This window comes from Oryctolagus cuniculus, chromosome X (assembly GCF_051225735.1).
Source record: "Oryctolagus cuniculus isolate XC-2025 breed Fujian yellow rabbit chromosome X, ASM5122573v1, whole genome shotgun sequence".
In the NCBI taxonomy this organism is placed as follows: domain Eukaryota; kingdom Metazoa; phylum Chordata; class Mammalia; order Lagomorpha; family Leporidae; genus Oryctolagus; species Oryctolagus cuniculus.
Genome location: NC_142888.1, coordinates 56237009 through 56260451, shown reverse-complemented (window position 1 = coordinate 56260451; position 23443 = coordinate 56237009). Strand labels below are relative to the sequence as shown.

The 23443-nt window shown below is 38.4% G+C and overlaps 1 long non-coding RNA gene across 5 annotated transcripts; it reads right to left on the bottom strand.

The window, feature by feature from the left end:
- Positions 1 to 1173: 1173 nt before the first annotated feature.
- Positions 1174 to 18639, bottom strand: LOC149119655 (uncharacterized). 5 transcript variants are annotated; one of them, XR_016227779.1, is made up of 4 exons: positions 18501 to 18639; positions 10724 to 10914; positions 2266 to 2540; positions 1174 to 1615 (listed from the first exon to the last, which is right to left on the bottom strand). It is a non-coding gene; the product is annotated as an uncharacterized LOC149119655 (long non-coding RNA). The 5 variants fall into 5 exon arrangements; XR_016227778.1 differs by having other exon boundaries at positions 1183 to 1612; positions 18501 to 18638; XR_016227780.1 differs by lacking the exon at positions 2266 to 2540 and having other exon boundaries at positions 1197 to 1615; positions 18501 to 18631.
- Positions 18640 to 23443: the final 4804 nt, after the last annotated feature.

Sequence of the window (23443 nt, the reverse complement as noted above, 5' to 3'; positions counted from 1 at the left end):
GGGCTATAAACAATCATCTAATCTTAAAATGTCATTCAGAAATAAAATATCAATAAACATAATATTTGTTCCTTTTTCAGGAGGTTAAACATGAGCCATTCTCATTTCTGCATTTTCCTCATAGTTGTCATTAATGAAGCTTTGCTGTTATTTGATTTGTTATGGATAATTGAGATAATTGATTTTGATAGCTGAATTCATGATAAATCTCACCTGACATAGAAAATATAGATGTAATTGGCATATTAATGACAGTCTATTAAATGTGAAATGCTTGTTTCAAGGTAATAATTGCTAAGAAGCTTCAATGTTAATTCTATATGATGATAGCTAACACATACAGTATGTACTATGTGACAGATATTGTTCCAAGAGCTTTATCCATTTTTACTTATTTAATTCTTGCAACATTAATAAGACACCAGTATTCATATTATCCCCTTTTCACAGATGAGAAAACTGAGGCAAAGAGAAGTAAACTGCCCAATATCAAACAGCTAATAAATGAAGAAATGGGATTTAAATCCAGACAATCAGGCTCCAGAATCCATGATGTTAACCACTACACCATACCAAACCTTATGTAAAAGAAGCTAGCTAGTAAAGATTTTGAAACACTAATGGAATGACAGGAGCTTTTTTGTTCTTTCATAAAATACAGTGGCTTTTTTCCCTTCAGAGAATGTTTTCTCACAATGCAATATAACCACATTTCCTGGTGGAGCTGACCTCTGATATTATCTATACATAATTTTGAGCCTTCTGAACATTATGGTATGACCTGGTGCTGAGAATATGAGGAAGCCATTTAAATTCTGGGTTTCTTAATGAACCTATACTTTTTCTTTCCCTTTCTAAGCTGTTGGAAGTCATGCAACTCCATAGGGCTCCAAGAGAAAATTCTATTTTACATACTTATTAGAATACAATAAATTGTTTAAATACTAAATTTCAGTACTAGGGAGAGAGGGTCACCTTTTTATACATTTTTCAGTCGTGTTGCTACATTAAGTATGAAAGACATGAATGTCCATATACTGTTACATGTAATTTCTTACAAAGCTAAGTAGCTACAATAAAATTGTTTTGTGCCTTAGCTAAATCTAAGACAAAAATAAATAATCCATTAAGGTTGGTACAAAATGGACACTATGCAATTTTTTTCTCTTTGTTGACCATCCTTCAAATCCATTATTATGGATCAACCTGAGCATAGATCTTCTCTAAATTAAGAAGATCACTTCAAGTAAAATTGTTTTTAGCTGAAATACTCAGTTAACAAGCCTTTGTTTCTGAGTTTTATTTTATAGGGAAAACATAAAAGCAAATCACAGGATAACAATATCAAGGATTCATGTTTAAAAATTGTTCCATTCATTGTTTTGGACCCAGTGAAGATTTTGCTCAATTTTCTACATTTTTTTCATCATATTTTGCTGAGGCAGTCTTAAGCAAAAGTGTCAAGAAGTCACTTTGTCTTCAGGGTGTGCAAATGCTTTCTGGCTTTGCTTGGCAACTTACTCAGGTTTCTCCATCTACCTTGCTTGCAACATGGTCTTCATACTTCTTCTCACCACATAAAAATTATGAGGTTTGCCTGACCTCAGCTTAGCTGCTAGGAGGAAAAATTTGATCAATTAAACTTATTCATTAATTTATTGTCAATAGCCAAAGTGTTTAATATGTTAGCCTTTCTAGAAGTGCTTGCATTTTAAAATAGTAATGTTTTAACTTAAAAGAATCCTCAATACTAGAATTAATACATAAAGGCCGGTGCCGCGGCTCAGTAGACTAATCCTCCACCTTGCGTCGCCGGCACACCGGCTTCTAGTCCCGGTCGGGGCACCAGATTCTGTCCTGGTTGCCCCTCTTCCAGGCCAGCTCTCTGCTGTGGCCAGGGAGTGCAGTGGAGGATGGCCCAGGTCGTTGGGCCCTGTACCCCATGGGAGACCAGGATAAGCACCTGGTTCCTGCCTTCGGATAGGCGTGGTGCGCCGGCCGCGGTGGCCATTGGAGGGTGAACCAACGGCAAAAGGAAGACCTTTCTCTCTGTCTCTCTCTCTCACTGTCCACTCTGCCTATCAAAAAAAAAAAAAAATTACTACATAAATGTATTTGGCAAGGATAACCTAACTAGTATACTATAAATTAATCCTCCAGGAAATTACCTACGGTTATTTCTCTTGTAAAGTGAGACTTGATATTAACAGAACATATTTTCAAGACTTTTAAGAAGGTTGAGTAGGGGCCGGCGCTGTAGCTCACTTAGTTATTCCTCCGCCTGAGGTGCTGGCATCCCATATGGGCACCAGGTTCTGGTCCTGGTTGCTCCTCTTCCAGTCCAGCTCTCTGCTGTGGCCCAGGAAGGCAGTGGAGGATGGCCCAAGTGCTTGGGCCCCTGCACCCGCGTGGGAGACCAAGAGGAGGCACCTGGCTCCTGGCTTTGGATCGGCATAGCTCTGGCTGAGGTGGCCATTTGGGGGGTGAACCAGTAGATGGAAGACCTCTCTCTGTCTCTCTCTCTCACAGTCTAACTCTATCTGTCAAATAAATAAAAAAACAAGAAGGTTGAATAGATACTATAATTCTTGAGTTATTACATAGTCAAACATACAAATAAACAACAACCTAGATGAATACATAATTATTGGGTGACAGCATTTTATCTTGATTTTCTTCATTGTTTTCTTGAACCCACTATTAACAGGAATCTTGAGACCAATCTGAGATTTTGTTTTGTTTTGTAAATCATCTATTTCTTAGGCCAGAATAAAGGGAACTTGAAAAAGTCATAGAAAATGCACATTATAAAAAACTACATGAATTTGAGGTTTTTTTGCACCTTATGTACTTAACATTTTAAGTAAATTTTCCATGAACTTTTTGAAGTACACTTTTAAATTTCTTTGTTGCTGATATCCAATGATTTTATAATTTCCATGTAACATTTTGACCTTCAAAGTATAAGTCTCTTATTTCTAAGTTTTAGTATGTCTTATAATTTGAGGATAATCTTTTATCTATTTTCCAAAGTTACCAATTTTTATGCATTAGATCTCTGCCATTTGTCTTGTATAATAATCACATTCTTTTGAGTATAGATCAAGTTCCAGTTCTTCCACTGTCTGTGTGGCTTTAAACAAGTTTTACAACCACTCTGAGCGACTTATAAAACACAGCTAATAATAATATCTTTATTGCTTTGTTATGAGATACAAATGATAGGTAAAACATTTAACACATGGTCTATAGCCCAAGTATGTGGCATATGATGCCATTATTAGCTATTATTTTGTAAGGCTTCAAACACCAAATTGAGGGAATTGGGTATTTATTACATTTACTACGGCAAGATAAGGCTCTCCCACTGCAGAAAATATGTCAACACAAAATATTTTCTTTAGGGCTGGTGTTGTTGTGGAGCAGGTTAATCTGCCACTTCTGACTGAGCATCCCATATCAGAGCACAAGTTTGAGTCCTTCTTACTCTGCTTCCTATCCAGCTTCCTAGTAATGTGCCTGGGAAAGCAGTAGAAAATGGCCCAAGTACTTGGGCCATTACTTGGACTATTGTTATCCATGTGGGAGACCCAGATGTAATTCCTGGCTCCTGGCTTTGGCCTGGCCCAGCCCCATCCATTGCAGCCATTTGGGGGAGTGAACCAGCAGATCTCTCTCTCTCTCTCTCTCTCTCCCTCCCCCCCCAACCCCTTCCTCCTCCATCTGTCACTATGCCTTTCAAAGAAATAGATTTTCTCTAACCTGTTAACAAAAGCTTTATTTTCTAAGCAATTTGATAGGCCTTTATTAAATAAGATTCATTTTAATATAGTATCTTTCGTAACATAATTTCCTCATTCCCTTTTGCCTCATCTTGCTCTGTGAGTTCTTCAGGGACCCTGAGATGAAACATTGAGAAGGCGATGCAAATGCCCTAACATATTGAGACACTAAGCATTGTTAGTCACATAAGGTTGAGGTGAGATGGCAGTCTTTGAAGCTTGAGAAATGTGTTAGTGAACCCCAGAGCACAGATGCATAATTTAAGTGGTTACTTCAAACCCAGACGCAAATTAATCTGGATAGCTAGAGTACTGTGTAAAGTCTTAAAAGAGTCAGATTTTTTACTTCTTCAAACAGTCACTTGAATAATTGCCTCCTTGGTTGCATAACTGCAAATCTCATGGAGGTGACGAACATCTCATTGAGTTTAAGTTCTCTGAGTCAGCGTTGGCAGTCACCTGGTGAGAACATCACTGGAAGGAAACTTTGTTATTTTAGCAAGGCAGTCAATGAGCAGAACCATTTACAGATGAATTTTTCAGAGAAGAACTTAAAGTTGTGATGCATCACAGCCAAATTGGGAACTGATTCAATGACTTTAGTAGTTTTCTTACTTTATTGCTGGCATGAGTTTTTGGCTTTACTAATTACTTTTTAAAAAAGATTTATTTCATTTATTTGAAAGACAGAGTTACAGAGAGAGGTAGAGACAGAAAGAGAGATATTCCATCTGCTGGTTCACTCCCCAAATGGCTGCAAAAGGGCATTTGCATCACCTTCTCAATGTTTCATCTCAGGGTCCCTGAAAAACTCACAAAGCAAGATGAGGCAAAAGGGAATGAGGAAATTATGTTACGAAAGATACTATATTAAAATGAATCTTATTTAATAAAGACCTATCAAATTGCTTAGAAAATAAAGCTTTTGTTAACAGGTTAGAGAAAATCTATTTCTTTGAAAGGCATAGTGACAGATGGAGGAGGAAGGGGGTGGGGGAGAGGGAGGGAGAGGGAGAGAGGGAGGGAGAGAGGGAGGGAGAGAGGGAGGGAGAGAGGGAGGGAGAGGGAGGGAGAGGGAGGGAGAGGGAGGGAGAGGGAGGGGGAGAGGGAGGGAGAGGGAGGGAGAGGGAGGGAGAGGGAGGGAGAGGGAGGGAGAGAGGGAGGGAGAGAGGGAGGGAGAGAGGGAGGGAGAGAGGGAGGGAGAGAGGGAGGGAGAGAGGGAGGGAGAGAGGGAGGGAGAGAGGGAGGGAGAGAGGGAGGGAGAGGGAGGGAGAGGGAGGGAGAGAGGGAGGGAGAGAGGGAGGGAGAGAGGGAGGGAGAGAGGGAGGGAGAGAGGGAGAGGGAGGGAGAGAGGGAGGGAGAGAGGGAGGGAGAGAGGGAGGGAGAGGGAGGGAGAGGGAGGGAGAGGGAGGGGGAGAGAGGGAGAGGGAGGGAGAGGGAGGGAGAGAGGGAGGGAGAGAGGGAGGGAGAGAGGGAGGGAGAGGGAGGGAGAGAGGGAGGGAGAGAGGGAGGGAGAGGGAGGGAGAGGGAGGGAGAGAGGGAGAGAGGGAGAGAGGGAGAGAGGGAGAGAGGGATCTGCTGGTTCACTCCCCCAAATGGCTGCAATGGATGGGGCTGGGCCAGGCCAAAGCCAGGAGCCAGGAATTACATCTGGGTCTCCCACATGGATAACAAGGGCTGAGCCTATCCAAAGCCAGGAGCTTTTTCTAGGTCTCCTACATGGGTTCAGGGGCCCAAGGACTTGGGTCATCTTCCACTGCTTTCCCAAGCCAAAGCAGAGATCTGGGTTGGAAGTGGAGCAGCCAGGACTCAAACCAGAGCCCATTTGGGATGCCGGCACTGCAGGTTGGGGCTTTAACCCACTGTGCCACAATGCTGGACCCATTTTACTAATTACTTTTATTCTTCTCTCTGAATCCTCTACTTTTACCTATGTATTTACCTCTACAATCATTTGGGAGTGAGGATAGAGGATATTCTGACTAATGAATTTCATTTCCATCCTTTTGAGTAAATTTCTTGGATGTGTCTCTGATCATTATAAAATCTGAAAATTATAAGTTTCATAAGTACAGAGATGGTATTGACTATATTTATCTCTATATTCTTAATATCCAGCACAGTACTTGGCAGCTAGTATATACTCAAGTACTCTATGAATGAATGAATGAATAAATAAGGACTCTCTTTGCTATGTATGTCTCAGCATTTATGTATGTGTGTGTGTGTGTGTGTGTACCTCTTGTTATCTATCTTGAATAAACTTCTCTCCCTGATACATCTCTTCTTTTTAAAAAAGTTGCTAAATCATAGATTTATTACATGGGACATGGTTTTGATATTTTCTAGTATAATTGACAAGCTATGGTAAAGATTTGGGATTTGTCTAGATTAATGAATATATTTAGTGTCTTGGCCTTAGTTTCCCAAAATCATAGCTAGAAACCTGTTTTATTTGGGAGTATGATCCAGGGATCATAAACGACAGAATTTGTGAAACAATGAGGGAGACAATCCAAGTCCAGGGACACCTTATCAAAGTAGCCACTCCCAGAGAACTGGTTGCTTGCTGCTGTAGAACCTTGAACAAAGACAGGAAATGCTTCTCAGAATGGACTACTCGAAAAGAAAGAGGAAAAAATTTATCATATTTCATTCCTCATCCAACAAGGCTTACCCTGTGCATCTTTAACGTCCCTACACTTTCAGCTGACAATTGTGTGAGAGATGAGCAAATTCCCTTTATGGGCTATGCTGTAGTGTCAAAGAAATCCATGGAAGAAGCAAGAGTCATTCAGGACAGGCTTCAAGCAAGATGCATTCATGGTTCACCTGCACTGAGCTGGTCAAAGTCAACAGGGAACTGGTTAACACAGACATGTCTGGAGAAAGATGTAGAGCTGAAAAGTGGTGCTTCAGAGATGTTCCATGCACATAGTGAAATGACTAATCAGTTAAAAGTATATGTTGAATAATATGTTTCCGATGGCATTATTGAGCCTCCAAAGAATACTTTGGCTGTAATTCAACCTCTCAATTTTCTTTCTATTTCTAAATCACACACACTTCACTCTGGTATTTTGACATTAGCAGAGACTCACGATTGAATTACAAGGTGAAAGTCAATTAAAATGTATTTTATGGAAAGAAAAATGAAAATAAGTACCTGAAAGGCAAATTGGAATTTAAAGGAGATGATGACATACTGTTCTCTTAATAACAACATAACTTTTGGAGAATTGGGCCTATTTGCAAGTAGTTAATTGAAATTGGATTTGATCTTGAAATATTTAGGTTTACATGATATTTAAACTGTCTCTCAAAGCTTGACACTTAGACACTCCAGTGTATTTGCAAAATAAAGTTAGACCTGCTAATATTTAAAGTCAAATTCACCTGGAAGATGACTCGATTTTTCTATTCCCTGAGTAGAGTTGCCCATAGAAACCTTATACTTGCCATGTCAAACATTGCTGGAAAGAAGGAACACACTCACATCATGATGGCTAATAGAGAAACTTAGCCTGACTATTGCTACCAGAAGTTGTCATCAGAATGGCTGTGCCCCACAATGCATTTATTCACTAGGGTCAAATCTAGATGAATCATAATCAAGAAGTTTGCCTCATTTAAGTGTGATCCATTTACATACAAATGATTTTTACATGTTGATTCTAAATCAGTTCCATGAGCACAGAGCTACTTTAATTTTCATTTCACTACTCAAGATGCCCTTTTAAGGTGCATTCAAGCAATGAAAGAGGAGCATATAATTTGGCTGAGTCCCAAAATATGTTATACTTCAAAGGAAACACAGGTGTTCATGTGGACTGTGACTACTTTTGCACCAGAACTTACAGGTAAATTTTTCAATTAGTTGAAGGTCAACTACCATTGTAAGTTTAACACTGACTGATTCAGGCCCTAGGGATGTGGCAAAAATGCATGTATCCAATGAGTGCTATTGAGCCTGTAGATTACTTTATCTTGGAGATTGGATCCCCAGACAAATATGCATTTCTCTCTCTTGGCATCTCTCAAATCAAGTATATGACATAAAATGATTTTGTGTTCATGCATCTGCAGCAGATTGTGTATATGGAAAGTGATTTCCTTTGTAGTGCTGTGAATTTCCTCAGCTTATTTGAGGAAATCCAAGCAGAAACTTCTCTGTGTCTCACCATTCTATTTAAGAAATGAAAATAATGAGGAAGCAAGTATTCAGTATTTGTGGTGAAACAAAAGAATGCAGCAGTTATATGTGCATTTAGCTTGTCTAACAGCTAATTCAGGAAAGTGGTGTAAAGGGGGCAGGATATAGAGCAAACATGCAGGTTCTTTGTCAATCAAGATAAACTACGTTGGAGATGGAGTTTGGCCTAGTGGTTAAGATACTGATTAGGATGCCTACATACTATATCAGAGTACCTGGGTTTGAGTCCTGACTCCACTCCAGTTCCAGCTTCCTGCCAATGTACCTCCTGTGAATCAATAGATGATAGTCCAAGTCCCTGGGCCCCTGCCACCTACACGGGAGACCCAAACTGAGTTCCTGGCTCCTCACTTCAGCTTAACCCAGGACAGCTATTGCAGGCATATGAGGAGTGAACCACTGAATGGGAGATTTCTGTCTCTTAGATAGATAGATAGATAGATCTAAAGAGGATACAGGCTAGGTTATTTTGTGGTATCAAAAAATTCTAAAATCTCAGTTGCTTAAATAAAATAGTATAGGTTTGTTTCTAATTGTTACTTGTCCAAATTACACTGGCCATAGAGTGAGGAGCAGAAGGTTGAGGAACTCTCTCTGCTCCACACAATCATCACCTGGCTGATGGAGGCTCCACTAACTTAGAATGCTGTCATCTCAATATACAGACCCATGGTCCACGGCAACTAGGAAACACAGCATTGGAGATTTGAGCACTGGCATTTCCATGCTTCATCCTAAAAGTGATGTGCCACTTTTGATCTGATTACATTAAGCAAGCTGGTTATATGGCCTCTTATAATGTCAAGGAGGTGGGGAAATAAATTTCTTTGTGTATCTGGAAGTAAAAGAGAACTGAATATATTGGTGGGTGCTGGTAATGGCTCCTAAAATTTTCATTATAACTAGCAATTTTGGCTGCATATCCTTGAGAAAATGTCTTAACCTTTCTGAGTTTCAATTTCCTTGATGGAAAATGGGGATAACAATTTGTACCTTAGAGTAATTATAAGTACTAAATGAGACACTCTTGAAAGTATCAGACAGGGTATCTCACATATAGTGAATGTTCAGTCAATGAAGGTCATCTTAGTTCAGAGGGAAAATTATCAGCTCCTACCATTTAGTCTTGTACCACCTGGTTTATTATCTACACAGACAGGATTCAATGTATTAAGCCAATTCTTCTCATCATGTAGATTTGACCTGAAAATGATTGTATTTATACTGAGTCCTCTAGACCTTAAAAAAGAGACATTATGATTGATCAAAATACTACTTTTCATTGGCATAATTATTTTATGTGTTAAACATAGCAAGTACTTGTAACAGAAAAACCTTGTTCAGAATAATAAACACCTTCTTTTTGCATAAGGCATATATCTGCTTACTGTACATACATGTTTCTGTTGCTTTGGGATATACAGTTCTGATTAATGATACATTTAATAGCCTTTGTGATGGTGGTTAATATTCTATGTTTCATGGTTGGCTTATATTTGTCAGAAACTCAGCAAGATATCCTGCCTATCATTTCCTTTATTATTGCTTCAGAGCACTCAGGGTGGTGATCTACATATGATTGGGGTTCCTAATATGAATGTACTTTGAAAAGTTCACAGAAATTACATATTATGAAAAATAACTATGCATGGGTTTCAATTTTATGCACCAAAATAAACTTTTTTTTATTTAACAGGTAGAGATACAGTGAAAGAGAGAGACAGAGAGAAAGGTCTTCCTTCCATTGGCTCACTCCCCAAATGGCTGCTATGGCCAGCGCTGCGCTGATCCGAAGCCAGGAGCCAGGTGCTTCTTCCTGGTCTCCCATATGGGTACAGGAGCCCAAGCACTTGGGCCATCCTCCACTGCACTCCCGGGCCACAGCAGAGAGCTGGACTGGAAGAGGAGTAACTGGGACTAGAACCCGGCGCCTATATGGGATGCCAGCACCGCAGGTGGAGGATTAACCAAGTGAGCCATGGCGCCGGCCCCAAAATAAACATTTTAATTTCAGTTTTTCACAACCTTTTTCAAGTACTCTTCTATACTGACTAGTTGCTGAGAGCATGGCTTCTGTTCCTGATGAATAAAACTAAAATATTTATTAAATGTTGAGGCTTAAATCATTTTGATGGACACAGTTCTAAAACGTAGAGCATATACCCTGGCGTTTTAAACTGAATATAACAAACACAACCTTTGATGACTTCCTCCATTCAAACAACCCAAATTCTCCTATTATGTATATGTTTATGACCCAAGATGTCCCTACAGCCTAGATCTCTCTTGAACTCCAGCTACATATTTCTAACTATAAACAGAGGATTTTTATCAGATTAGCTCTATTCTGTCAACTCCAATTCAACATGGGCAAAACTGAATTCATTGTTTTCCCTCCCGAAGCAAATTCGGTTGTCCATCCAGTTTTCCCTGTCCACAGTCCAAATTAGGGAATATCCAATCATACTTTACATCTTTGCCCTATTCCCTACACCCAGTCAGTAACCTTTTCCAACTAACATTTTCTGAATATGGCTTACATCTCTCCTTATTTCTATTGCTTTAGTTAATATACTTCCATTGAAACAATCAACTTGAAGCCAGGAACTCCAATATGGGTTGCAGGCATCCCAACTGGTATCTAAGGCATTGTGCCAAATGTTTGTCCCTCAATAGTTTTATTTTTAAAGATACATTTAAAAAGTGACTTGGACATAAACTTCTGTACCTTCTTAAATGCTCCTTTGCCAGTTGTGTTTGTTCACCTCCAGGGCTGAATTCACAGAGCTGGCCAGTATCCAAGTCAAAGCCCCACACCAGAGACTTTAAGCATTCTCCCATGTGTGAATGTGAACAAAATGCCACACTATGTTGCATGATCTGGCATCATGAGTAGCCCAAGTACCTGGATGGAGCAACCTGGAAATAAGAAACGTTACTTCCCCATTTGGTATACTTGACCAATAGACATTCATTCAGGTAAATTCTACCTCTGTTCTGCTTTATGAGGTCTACTCCAAGAAGCAGGTTCTGTTTACAAGCTTTCCAAAAATGTCCAGCAACAACAGTGCCAAACAAAGGCACCAACTGAGAGCAACCTTCTGTGTCTCCTCACATCAGGTATTGAAACAAAAGCCTGCTCAGGAATTCATTGCCTCATACTACTTCATACCTTTCCTTGCATCTCAACCCCTTCTATTTTTTATCCTCAAATCCCTCGGCTTGCCCTCCAAAACAAAATGTCAGCACATTAATCTAACCTCAGGCTCTGCTTACACAGAACCAGGGCTAAGATACATGGTAGAAATACAGTCTATCAGTAGAAAGATAGACAGTGAAAAATAAATCTCCCTCCAAGAAACAAAGTCTATGTACCAAATCTTCATTTTCCCTCCCCAGAGTCATGCACTATTATGAGTTTGTGTGTCTCTACAAAGATAAGTCTACGAATATCAAGCATACATATTAATATTGCATGGCATTATACATGAAGATATTTCAAAGTTTATAGAAAATGAAAAGATAAGTTTAATTTAGTTCAAGAAATTTATTAAAATATTTATTTATTTATTTGTAAGTCAGAGTTACACAGAGAGAGGAGAGGTGGAGAGAGAGAGAGAGAGAGAGAGAGAGAGGTCTTCCATCCACTGGTTCACTCCCAAATTGGCCACAATGGCTGGAGCTGCACTAATCCCAAGTCAGGAGCCAGGAGCTTCTTCTGAGTCTCCCACGTGGGTGCAGGGGCCCAAGGACTTGGGCCATCCTCCACTGCCCTCTCAGGACACAGCAGAAAGCTGGACTGGAAGAGGAGCAGCTGGGACTTGAACTGGAGCCCATATGGGATGCCAGCGCTTCAGGCCAGGGCGTTAACCCGCTGTACCACAGCGCCGGCCCCTAGTTCAAGAAATTTTAAAAATCCATGTATAGTTTTTTAAATTGCATTTTCTATTCACATTTTGAAGACTCCTCATATGCATGAATCTCAGTTTTTTGCACCAACATAAACTTATCTGTTAATTCCATTTTCCACCAACATTTTCAAGTACCCCCGTGTAAAGATATATTCAAATATTCTCCCTTTTAACAATAAAATAATGTTTCCATTATACCTTGTATAAGTCTGATTGTATCACTGTCAGACCCACAAGCTTCCACTGGCTTATTTTTCCCAAATTAAATCCAATTCCAAGCATTGACAAGCCTCCACACTCTGGACCCAACCTATGATTATTCTCAGTTCTGTCTAGTCTCCTGGCCTAATGAGCACTTTATTTAGTCACATCCTGTGTCTGTTTCCTGTGCAAGCAAGGCTTTCACATACTCATATATTTGTGCCTGTTGTTCAAATTGCACAAAATTTTCCTTCCATGTGTATGTATTGAATGACTGAATGATTCATTATGGTCAACTAATGACTACAGTTTGATGTTCTTTTTAAGTGTTGGTTTCCTTCCTCTTTCTTTTTGTGCAGTTAGCTATCAATTTTCACAGCTGTGGCTGTATGTGTTTTAAACAGCATCCACTAATACCTCTAAAATGGCTGTACACTCTAAGGTAGGGTAGGCATGATGTTTTCAGAGGAAACCAAGTAGCCAGGTACAAAAAAAATGATAACTTTAATTTTCTATACAGTACTACTCTTCCAAGAGTATAAAATTCAGGCTCTAAAACAGCTGGTTTCTTCATTACTTGCTGTTTTCAGGTGATTCATTTAATTCTGCCTTTCAGTTGTGCCCCAGGTGATTGTTTTTGCAAGAAATCGGATTGGTGCATAAGTGGAGCATTAGCGCTCCCAACATTTTTCAAAATTCTAATATATCACATACATGCACAGCAGAGAGGAAAAACAGAGATATTCAACCAAATTGCCTGTTCTCTGGCCTGCATGCGAAAATATCATTATGTATTCAACATCCAGAACACTCATTAACATCCTGGGCATTCTGTACACAAACCTAAAGTCAAATAAGCAGAGCTGCCTACTAGGACTTTGAAGGGAAGAATATCTGATATTTATACACACTTATTAAAGGAAAATGAAGTTTTCAGTCAGAGTTGAGTTGTTTTAACTTTGTTCAGATGAAGAAAACAAGGCTTTGAGCTTCTTGAAAGGAAGGAGTTATATATGCATGAAGTATTGATTTATCTTGCTTGATCCAGGTCTCCCAGAATACCAACATTATATAATGCATCTCCATTTGTTCATAATGCATTAAAGGGCATCCTAAATTTTTTCTCATACCTGAAGTACATTGAAAGTGTGGCTTCTCCAAATAATATGCCTTCCTTAAAAACAGCTTCATGATGGCTTTTTTTCACCACAGCTTTGTGTGTATGTTGAAGGCCTACAAATACTTTTCTATATCTCTTTATAGCCAAAATGGATCATGTATATGCAATGGAGCTTCCATGGAAACTGGCTATTAAAAGATTGTCATGCCTATGACCTCCTTGAAGAGGAGTAAAGCAATAAACAGTTATTGAGCCAAACTGAAACATTGATATCCTTTGAATGAAGGCTATGAGAAGTTGCAACTTTATGTTATCTTCATTAAATAAACGAATAAAACAAATAAGATATATCCTCAGAATTTAAGAAAATTCCTTTTTTGTTTGGCAGTGCTTTATCAGAACAAATTCCTACAAGGGGGGTCAATTCTACTCATGTGATACCACATTGACTAACTTTAAGGGTTTTAAAAGATGCTGATCACCTTTAGGCATGTCTGCTAGTAGGCTGGCTTATAATGCTCTGATAGCCTCACATAGAAATTACGAGGACACTTCAAAGAACTCATTTAAAATTGAATAGGTAAGTTTCTTTTTGCTGTGAAAAAATTTTTATATCCATGCATAGATTTCTCATAATATGCATTTTCTTGAACTTTTTGAAGACTCCTTTATATGCATATATTTCAATACATCAAAATAAACTTGTTTTAAATTTATATTTACTTTCATCTTTTTTGTTTGTTTGTTTGGAAGCAAAGAAACAAAGAGAGACAGACAGAGAAATTAACCATCTGTTAGTTCACTCCCAGATGTCAGCAACAGCCAGGGCTTGGTCAGGGATAAACCAGGAGCCTAGAACTCAATCCACATCTCCCATCTGGGTGGCAGAGATCCAAGTTATTGACCCATCACCTGCTGCCTCATGAGGTGCACGTTACTTGGAAACTGGATCAGAAGTGAAGGAGCCAGGACTTGAACCAGGAACTCTGATATGGGATTCAGGCATCCCAAGCAACAACTTAACTACTGTGTCAAACATATGCTACAAATTAGTGTTTTAACTGAATTTTCCATGAACATTTTTGAAGTACCCTCATATGTATTATGCTTAATTTTAGGTCACTATAAATTTGTGTGGGATGTCTCATTCAGGTAGTGCCTCATTTCTAGAAGGCATAAGGCATCTGAGTAGATAGCTTTTTCTCTTATAGCATATGAATAAGAAAATAGACAATGAAAGACTAGAGGTGACATGTTTAGAGTAACAATTACATGTAACTGTAGGGTTCCCCCAAATTGGTTTCACAGTCTTGAGATAAATACACACATATGTTTGTGACAGAAAAAGCAGAGTAAAATACACACATACTTTTTAGGACTTAGAGTATAGAAGAATGATAACTTAGTTACCATTAATAGCATAGTGAATATAATTAATTCCTAATATTAACTGTTTCATTATGAATTTTTCTAATTGATATATAATCATTGTATATATCTATGGAGGACAGTGCAACATGTTCATATATGTATAAAATGTTTGGTGATCAAATGAAGGTAATTAACGTCACCTCATAGATTTATCATTTCTTTGTGCTGGAAATATTTGAAATTATTTCTTCTAGCTATTTTAGGATATAGGATGAATTATTATTAGATATAATCATCCTATTGTGCTATAGAACAATAGTATTTGATCCTCCTATCTGATAACTTGCTAGCCATATTCTCTACCCCCCCTCCCTACTACCCTCACCAGGCTCTGGCAACCTCTATTCTACTCTCTACTTCTATGACCAACTTTTTCATCTTCCACAAACGAGGGAAATCATGCACTATTTGTCTTTCTGTAGCGCTAACGGTTTTATGTCCTCCTCCCATGACAGCATTAAGGGGTTTCAGCAAAAGAAATAAAGAAACTAAGGGGAAAATCTATTGGAAAGCAATGAGGGGAAATTTAGCAGCATGGAGTAAAAGAAGCTATTATACTAAAAGCTTCAACATACTGACAAAGTCAGACTCATTAAGATGGCTGTCTTCAGGTATCATGTAATTCTATACATTTCAATACATATTCCACCACAAATTTCTCTAACTAGAAAAATTGATAGGAAGACATTTTCCTAAAATTTCTTGTGTTAAAAGCATCTTACCTATTTTCTAGATCAAATTAAGCTTAATGATAATAATTATTATCAATAGATTGCTTATGGTGCATCATGAATTATCTGAAGCACTTTACATACAATATCTGATTAAATACTTACAGCCACTCTATGACATGAATATATTATGTAATCCATAATTCAAAGATGAAGAAACAGAGGCTTAGAGAAGATAAATAATCTGCCTGAGATCACAAAGTTACTAAGTGGCACATCTGGAATTTGAAGCTCTGTCTCTGTATGACTCCAAAGACTGTACACTAACCTCTAACCACTTAGTCACTTTGGGACTACTTCCATTTTGAGTGTTGTACCTTTATGCGTATACTATTAGGTTGGGGGACAAGGAAGTAAAATGGGGTCTGAATATTGTTTTCTTTATGGAAAATTGACTCATTGTACTACATTTATTGAGACTCTGCTTATCAGGTGTAAGCATTATATGCCTAAGCATGGAAATACAAAAATGACTGAGGTATTGTATTTCAGTACTTTGCAGTTTAGTTGAGAAGAGCTACAAGTAAACAGATGGACATAATTCAGAGTGGTAGGAGCCATGTGTGCTGTGAGGGTGAGTAGGAAGGACGTCAAACTAAGTTTTGTGGGCTCAGAAAAGGTTATTGCAAAGTCCAAGTGACACCTGAAATGGAATGAGGTACATAAGCAGAAGGTGAGGACAGAAAAAAGACCACCTTTGTAGACAGAAGAAGCATCACATATAAAGACCTGGAGAAAAGAGAGATTATAGCACATTTGGGGAACTGCTAGTATTTCCCTAAAAGTACTCCAACAAAACTGTTCAACTGAGCTATTTTGGGAACTTGTCTGCTCAGTCTCAGGAAATAGAACTCAAGCCTCAGTGATCCACTGACCAGCATCCTGAGGAGAGCTGGACTATATTTTCAGAATATGTTTCATTATTACATTCTTCAGTGGCCAGTAAAAATATAAGGTCTACCAACCTGTAAACTTACAACTGCCCCTTGGCTTCAAGAAAAATAGAGAATGAAAATTATTTATTATGCTGAATAAAACCTTGGTACATTAGCTGCTTGATAGGATGGGTAGAAACTATTTGAATCCCTCTACCGCAAGCATTTCAAAGAAACTAGCCATAACTGTCTCTGAGTTAAGCACACAGCAAACAAAATGCATTATGACTGTGTAGGCACTACCATTAGAAAGCCAGACTCAGAACAAATTGTCATACAGCATATGTGCATATCTGATCCAATTTGGGCAATGAGAAAACTATGCCCACATGGCATATGTTTGAATTGGCAGTCGCTTTGTGGCATGCTGGGTAGATGATTGAAAAGAAGTGAGGAAAAGGCATCTAGGTTAAATGACATGATATCCCTTCCACTGTGCTTTTCCACACTCATATTGGAGAACTGTAGGCAAAAATTACTTTTAGTTTTATAGCTCCCTACTATATAACCACGGAAAAGAATTCTGGAGGATGGAAGCTTTGCAAGATTTTTCTGCTCAATTCAATTCAATATACACTTATAGATCACAAACTATAAGCCAGATATTGTGTCATGAGCAGTAGAGGATGCAAAAGTAGATTGCAATATAGTGTAGGGAAGAGGCTAGTGTGGAAGTAAACTCAAAATATCAAGGCAGTGTTTAATAACATAGGGGAAACTTCCAAATGCTTTATCGAGGGAGTGGCATTTAAGCTGATCCTTCAAAGGAACATAAACTGTCAACAGGTGAAGTTGGCAAGAAAAATATTCTGGGCTGTAGGAACAATAACAACAACAACAATAAAACATAATGCTTCTTGGGAGCTTATTAATCTGCCAGGAATTATTCTAAATACTTCCCAACTTTAGACTATTTCATTAATCTTCATAGCAATCCTGTGTGATAGCCTCTATAATTATCTGCTTTACATTTGAGAAAAAATGATTTATAGAAAAATAAGAAAGATGAAATAAACTGCCCAAGGCCACACTCCTTGTAAGTATTAAAACTAAGATTCAAACTAGGCAATATGACCAGAGATCCCATATTCTTATCTACTCCCTCTAAGTAATGAGTAAAGAAGCAAAAGTGGAAAACAATAAGAATATCTTTAGAATATGTCAAGTATTTTGGAGATACTGGAGCATAGTATGTAATAGAATTATGTGTAAATAATGAAATAAAAAACTATGAGAATAGTTTGGAACCTAATCCTTAAAGACTTTAAAATTCATAATAATATTTCAGTTCATTACAGAAGTAATGACTAGATTACAATTAAGGAGTAATAATTGCTTTTAAAGAGTTATGTGGCATGATGCAACCCACCTTGGAAATATACACTTAACACCATGAAGGGAGCACTCAGGGATAAGAGCACCTGAGAAAGAAGAGGTAAGAGGTAGAGGCTGTGAAAACACACTTTAGATCCCTACTATGAGAGTTTCTAACTTACATAATTGGCAAGACAGTGAATGAATGCTACCCTCAAATTTTCATATTAAAAAGCAATGCATTAATAAGAATGAAATATTTCAAAGTCCATGACCCAATTCAACTCCCTAACCGTGATGTTTTTTATATTGTAACTCTTTTGGAATTATCTAAGCAAAGAGATTTGTGACAGGTTTTCTTATGTGGTGACCAAAATAGCTAATCTCAATTACAATAGTGCTTAGGAGAGCATGATAGAAAGTTAATATGCTGTGAGGATTTGAGGAAGAAGCCTTTATCATGATGACTTTTGCTTGAGGGCTATATGCATTATTTTATAGCCTTATGTTTCTCACACTGCGTTCAAGGACACTTTTTAATGCATTACTACATTGCTTTGGCAGTGAAGTAAATGTTATCCTAATTGACTACAACTGTTAATTAATCTCCTAAAGTCTAACTTATAAAGGAATTGACTTGGTATGCGAAAAACCCAGTTCAGTTAGTTACTTATTGCCTAAGAGTATTAAATAACACCTAAGAATTTCAAATTACTTCCATGGAAAATGTTATGTATTATGTACTTGGAATGGTGTCTTACTACAAGAGCCCAAAGTCCAAGAGGGATTGTGCATAATGTTCATTAAATTCAAAGAAACCACCCAAAAGTCTAATTGGCAGACATGAGTAAATTCTACTTACCAAAGTGATAGATGATGGCTGGTCAGTCAATAATCTGCATTGCCCGGCCAGAGTGCGCAGCATTAAATAGCACATGCGTAAACAAGCACAATTGGTTTGCTATCAAAACACCTGGGCATGGGCCCTGGTGTTCTATGAGCTACAGCCATGTTAGGCTTACATTGGCCCTCCACATCTGATTCTAGTTAAGGTGTTTTCCCTGGGGAGAAGGGAGGCTTATCCCAGAGGCCACATCCAGATCATAGAACATTTTCTCACGGGGGAAGGGCAGCATTATGAGCCTTACCTACAAATACGGAACTCATTTTATTCTCTGAGTCTATGAGGCAGCATAGAGCAGTGATTAAAGGTACAGTCTCTGGGCCATACTTCTTGGATTCCAATGTCAGTTCCATTACTAACTGTATTTACTTTGGTTGAGTTAATAATCTGTGCCTCAGTGTTATCATTTGTAAAATAAGAAGGATAACATCACCTACTTCAATCAGTGAAGAATAAGTGAGTGAATACACATGAATCTAAAACACTTAATACTTTGCCTAGTAATACAAAATTCAATAAATTATAGCTATCACTTTAAGATAATATAAAGCAGAGCTTGTACATCAAAAACTACATTTATACTAGTATATCTCCATTAAGTCAGTAGGCTAGTTGTGGGTTAGGTTGGTCCTAAATTAATGTTCCGGACTCTTGCCTTTTACTTAGAGAGGAATTCTAGGTACAGGCACAAACAAGACATGCAGCACGATAAGGCTTATTTACAAAGTAAGAAAAATATACAGGCACTTGAGGGCTTGTTTAGGGAGAGTGGGCCAGGAAAGGTAAAGAGGAATTTTCATACCCTGCTCTGCTCATCCTGAGTCCCCAAGGAGGAGAGCTCCAGCTTCCATTTTCTTGGCTTTTTATGAGCTTAGAAAAACAGAAGTGTTAACATGGTTCCATCCCCCCACCCCCAACTTCACTGCCCAGGTCCTGGGGAAGAGATGTACTTCTGGGGAGGAGTCACCTGATTGACAGGTAAGGGAATATAGCAACACATAGCAAGGGAGGTGTGGCTTCCAGCTCATGAAGTTAAAATTATGTATCTAAGTTTTCCCAAATCAGGCTTTGTATTAACAAAAGCCAACATACAATCTTTGCATATAATGTCTGTCTTTTAAAAATTTTCCAATTCACTTTGTATCAGAACTAGAAGCTGTGTTAAATACCCTAAGTGCTATAAAAGTGAATAAAATCTCGGTGTCATCATTAGTGATAGGAAAATGACAGATTAAAAGTTTCAATTTGGAATCCACTGGCATGTATTTCATTATTTTGAAAATCTGTGGTATATGTTTCTGTTTAAAAGTTGTTGCTGATTAGCTTGTCTACAAGAATTGAATTGACAAAATACATGTAAAACAATCAAGGGAAAAATGGTAGGTTAAGAAAGAAAATAGCAAGGCTTGATTTCTTCTTTATTGTAAACTTATAGACATTTCATAATTATTTCTGATCTACAGCTTTATTGCAAAAAGCTTCTCCATGAACTTTTTGACAGGGGTCAAAATTTCATCCTTCCCCTGTGGGAGGCAATGTATGCTTTGACACCTGCAAAGAGTGATGAAATTGAACAACATACTTCAATGTCATAGCTTTATTCCCCTATGATCAGAGTTCCAATTACCTTACACCTTCCTTGCAAAGCTCATTGCAAAGAATACAGGAGATAGAGGGTGGAGGATGTGGCAAGGTGCACAAGGGGCAATGAAATTTGATTCCAACAAAGGAGCAAACATTGTTGTATATAGTGGGAATGGGTATATATTGACAGACCCGATTTGGTAGATTTACAATGATTAAGCCTAAGCATGACCCCTTAAGCCCATGGTAGCTGCATTGGATGTTCAGTGGAGATGCTTGCCTTTAGACTTATGACTCTTTATCTCAGCAAACATCAAAATGTGGGCAGAAAAAAAGAAAGAGGAAGAGAAAATAAGCTATTGATTTTCTCCTGTTGTCTTAACCCGGAGCCTAATTGAAGGTCAGTATATGTATCCATCTCAAAGACTGATTTTTGGATAGGCATCGTGGTTTCCTGACACACATGCCAAAAGAAACTAGTTGATATTCCACGGATGCCATAGGGAAAATTTTCAGCTGAGGGAAACATTCTTTTAGGAAAATCAGCCTCAGAAAGGATGAATTGCAAACTAATTTGACTGCTTTTCAAGATCCCAGATAAAGGACAGGACAGACATCTCAATTGGGATGAGAAAGGACAGAAGAAGACACTTTGTTTTCTTTGTCATTAATCTATAGCACAACCTCAGAATAGCATATTTATGTCAGAGGATTAATATATAATTCTCTCTTCAAGTCTTCATGTTCTTTAGCAGTAAATATGTATATTAAGTCCATATTTTCCATACTATATAGAGGGAAAAATCATATAGAAAACCTGACATTATGAGGCATAAAGAATTACTAGAAGTCAAAGAAAAACAATTCGGTTCCCTGATTCATAGCAATGGCACCATCTCCCGAATTCTCACCCACAGCTCCATCCACTTGCATAGCTCGTATTCAAGAACATAAATACTCATACTGTCCATACAGCCCTTGCCTTACAGTGGCTCATGAAAGAGATTTCAAGAACTGCTTTGTGATACAAAGGAATGAGAAAAGCCTGGCTCATGTCTGCTTTGTATGCCTCATGTAAAAGCCCAATTTCTGATTAGAACATAAGAATTAACATGAAATTAGAGAATAACTATAAATGGACACAAGGTTATATTTCTTTTAGAAGTGACTGACAAGTTCTAAAATGAAATTTTGTCGATGGATGTATAGTACCATATATGTATACACAAGTACATTAAACTGTACCCATAGCATGGTTGAATTTTATAATTTCTATAATATACTTCAAACTGTTTAATAAAAAGAAGTGGCAATTACTCTTAAGACAAACCCAAATAATGCTAGGAACCTGGATGAAAATAGAAAAGTATAGCCATTGTCTATGTGCATGTTGAACAGTGGTCTTTCCACTGTTGATCTCTTTATTTAGTGGAACACTAAGCCTGTGATTATAAAGTAAATTAAAAATATATTATCACAAAGGTTTAAAAAAAGGAAGTAGAGGGAGAGAAGTATCACTATATTCTTAGAATTGTGTCTATGAACTACTTGTAATCTGTTTTCTTTATGTTAATAAAAAATTTAAGTAAATAGAAAAGTAGAACTATCTGGATGTTATGTCTGCAGCAGTATTTGTCAAACTTTTTGGTTTTTGAACCACTGTAGTGGGAGAAAAGACCCTGCATACCCTACCCCACTCAGTTCTTCTAATTTACTGTGGTAAAGAATACTACACCAAAATCCTTCTCTGAAGACTGAGACAGTTTCAGTAATAGAGTAACATCTGCTTGATTCTTTTATACAAGGCTTAAAACTTTCAGCTGTAAAATGTCTCCGCAAGTAGTCCTCCCTCTACTTGGTTTAGGAACTTCCCCTAGATTCTAACACATCTGGCCTATGCTTTTGGGCCGGCCTCTCTTTCAGTTGAAGATCATTAAATATTCTAGTCTACTGAACTCTGGTACACAAAATGTTTCATACTTTCCAAACAGCCATTGTTCAAGTATAGGTTTTAAACTGTTTCACTTGAGATCAAAGGTCTAACTCCCTTCCCTTGTATCCCTGAAGTTAGTAATTGTTCTGGCCACAAAGGGTACAAACAAATGCAACACTCACTTCACCTCAGATTAAAAAAAAAAAATGGTTTCTAGCCTCTGAACAAGAATGTTTTAAAAACACTCTGAAAGGAAGTAGTTCACAGATTGATGTGGGAGAATGAAGGGAGCCTTTTAAATGGACCTATCAATGGTATTGCAACCTGCATCAAATTAGGCTGATTTAGTTCCACAATTTTTGGAGGATTATCTCACCACTTTATGTTCTTTTCCAGAATTCAAAATTATCTAGCTTTAGTCATAGGATGATTTCAGTCACTCCTTAAGTTTCATTCAGCACCCTTTCATTCAATATACTTTATGGTCTTTTGTATAATCCAATGTAATTTAATGATGGAATAGTATGGAATAATTATCTTTTATTATCTTTTTCTATTTGAAAGAGTTACAGAGCGGAAGGGGAAAGAGGGCGAGGGCGAGGGCGAGGGCGAGGGCGGGAGGGAGGGAGAGAGGGAGAGAGAGAGAGAGAGAGAGAGAGAGAGAGAGAGAGAGAGTCTTCCATTTGCTGGTAGACACCCCAGAGGGCATTAACAGCCCAGGCCAGGTCAGGCCAAAGCCAGGAGCCTGGAACTCCATCCAGGTCTTCCATATGGGTGGTAGGGACCCAGACCTTTTTCTGATGCTTTCCTAAACCATTAGCAGGAAGCTAGATCATAAGTGGAGCAGCCAGGACTTGAAACGGTACTAATATGGGTTGCCAGAGTCATTGCAAGTGGAGGCTCAATTTGCTGCACCACAATGTAGGCCTCAATTATCTTTGTATTATTTTATGCAGGAATACTTTGTGACTTCGACTTCAGAATCCCTAATCTTGCCATATTCTTCATACATTTTCAGCCTTATATCTAAAGTTCTTAGGAAGCCACAGATATTCCTCCGATCTACTCTGTTCCAGCTTCAAGAAGCAGCCCAAATTGTCCTCTTTTAAGAAGTCTTTTCTTGGGGGCTGATGTTATGGCATAGCAGGTAAAGCCAACACCTGTAGTGCTGGCATCCCATATGGGCACAGGTTTAAGTCCCGGCTGCTCCACTTCCAATCCAGCTCCCTGCTAATGTGCCTGGGAAACCAGTAGAGGATGTCCCAAGAGCTTGGGCCCCTGCATCCTCATGGGAGACTTGGAGGAAGCTCCAGGTTTCTGGTTTCAGATTGGCTTAGCTCAGGCTGTTGCAGCCATTTGGGGAATGAACTAGCAGATGGAGGAC